We start from the raw sequence: 2,697 nt of genomic DNA on the forward strand, positions 1-2,697 counted from the left end.
TTTGCGAGATTTCGTATGACTCGGCACCGTAGGCGTCGGAGTACACAACCGACAGCATTTCTGGCAGTGTGCCAAGTCACGCAAGATCGCGTAAAAGTGGCTACATTCCCAAAATTATGGTTAAAGAATACTACCCCTGGTAAGGCGCTTGGAGAAAAGGTGCCTTCACGTTACACCTTCCATGGGTATCGGTGCCGCAAAAGATAACGACTACCTCTGAAGAATGAACCTTAGGTATATGTTAAAATATATGATATTGAGCACTGAACTCTTTTCGTGCAAACGTCACTTTATGGAATGGCATCTCTCACCAGGCCATGCAATGTCCTTCGATGAGTCCAAATTCATAAACATGTCTGTGCCTGTAAATGCGGTCAGTTAGGAGCCCTGACGGTATGACACAGAGAACGTTAAACATGACGCACACAGGTGAGCAGTCTTCACGCAGAAGCAGGCTCTAAGCCGTATTCGCTGTTCAAGTCATATATGAGAAACTGCACTAAAACTACAGTGCATTTCACAACTCGTCGCTCCGCTAAGCCTCGAAGTGACTCAGCCTTGAAGTTTGTCGAAAGGAAGGTGCAGCTCCTTTTCCGCCTTCATAGAGGTCTGAGTTACGCTCGAGGAACGGTCGCGCACCCTGGCGAAAACAGGCACGGACAGGAGCGCGTCCAATGAACTGCCCACGCTGCTCCACGATAAGCTGAGGCCACAAAGCTGCTGGCTGCTGGTGCCACCGTCATCGCGAGGACAGCCGTCCTCACAGGGTGCAGCATTAGCAGCCTGGGGCCCCTTGCTGTGGTCCTTCGGAGACACGACCGCGTGCCTGACCGAGCGCGAAGCACTGCGTGCTCGACGGAACTTGCTGCTGCGCTCAGTTGCGGAGGACATGAAGCTCGCGTCCTTCTTGGTATTCTGCGCGGGTAGAAGACGAGAACACCCGACAAGCACCGTTACCTTCTACCAATAAAAAAGCTCCCGGAATTTTAGGCATCCGGTTGCGGCACCTGTTTTAGGCATCTGCCAAACCGTGACGAATATTTCAAGTGACCATCACTAAGCTATGCTGCCGTACACCTTTTTTTTTAATTTGTATTTACGCAGTGCTGGTCTGGCACTAACACCATATAGTTCTGTTTGTAAGCAGGATAAAACCATTGTATTTCTCTCTGCAAAGAAAATAAAACGAGACGATATTGTCTCCAGCGTGCTGTCCTAAAAAAGGGCCCCTCGCCAGCTTAGAACGCTGCAAACCAGCGAGCCCGGCACCTAGATCCCACCATGATTATCATATCTGCAAAATATTACGCGGTAGTGTGTTACGACAGCAACTGAAAAATTCACCGCAGGGTTGAAAACAAATATTTGCCGGTGCGTACACAACCGCTGACATGCTACGCTCTATAGCCAGGGGGAAGAGCTTTAAAAGATTCCAGAAGAGAGTAAGAAAAAGTCAGCCCTTGGAGTGAGCCCATGTTGTTCAACGTTAAGTACTAAACGGTTACTGTTGATATTCTGTGGTCGGTGCTCGGCCCTTCTGGCAATGCCACTAAAGCTTTGTTGCACCCTGCATCGTCGGTAAGGAATCCTGCAAAAAGGACATCTTATACTGTATTACACTGGAGTGAGCTTCCAAAAACGTTCGGGCGTTGACGCGCTGTGGGCCGTGTTCCATGATGCCTTCCGGTTCTTCCCTTACTAGATATCTGCATCGGTCGCTTTCTTACTCGATAGCTGGTGGTTGCTTCTGTCACATAGGATGTCTGCGGTGTCAAGCAATCACTTGTGACAGAAAGAGACAGAACAGTGGGTTGACGCTCTTTTACGTTAACACAGTGACGGTCGGTCTTCTGCTGTCGGCACCTGCACCTGCCGGAATCAATTTGGCCTCTGTTCATTCGTGATCTTTCGTGGTCATCACTTTAATGAGGATAGGATAGGAATAAACTTTATTTGTCCAACGGTTATGGCTGTTGGTGCCCGGGGCTAGACTGCCAGGGGTCCATCGGCGGAGAAAAATCTTTCGAGATCCTCGGCAATGGCCCTGGCCCGCTGGACGGCCCACTCCTGGTCCTCGGATGCCTCACTGAGGAGGGCGGCTTGCCATCTCTTAGCGAGGCGCCTCGCTTCAGACGGTCCTGCTGTTGTCTTCCTCTTGGTCCTTCTTCTTCATGGCGTTGGCATTCCCAAAGTATATTGGCCATATCAGCCCTATATCAGTTCTTTTCTGCCTGGGCGGCACGTTGATTTTTCTGGGAAAATGAGGTCTTCGGGGACCCCTGCACTGTTCATCAGAGTCAATGTCAGACCGTGTGTTGCTATTTTCACCGGTTGCATGTCCTACCCAATGTACAGAGAAGGCCAAGAGGAAGCAGTTTTTTGAAAAAAAAAACTCTTGAAGAGGGGGCCATGGTCATTAGTAAGAGCCCTGCAGCAGAAGGAAAGAAGGAAAAGACGATATTAACGGAGCGTTCCAAACGGCACGCGACCTCGAGGCGCGTGAACCGAGCTGTGATCGAGGGAGAAACGGCACTGGTTGAGCATTATCGACGTGGCTCTGGGCCGGGAAGGAAGCAGCGTCAACTACGCTCTGGCGACGGGAGACTTGGAGGTTCGGCCGATTCCGTGACGCGGGCAGTCCGAGGTGCAGCCGTCGACCTCGGAGACGTTCGAGCGAGGCTCCTTGGACCAGCTTCA

This window comes from Dermacentor silvarum, chromosome 3 (assembly GCF_013339745.2).
Source record: "Dermacentor silvarum isolate Dsil-2018 chromosome 3, BIME_Dsil_1.4, whole genome shotgun sequence".
Classification (NCBI taxonomy): Eukaryota; Metazoa; Arthropoda; class Arachnida; order Ixodida; family Ixodidae; genus Dermacentor; species Dermacentor silvarum.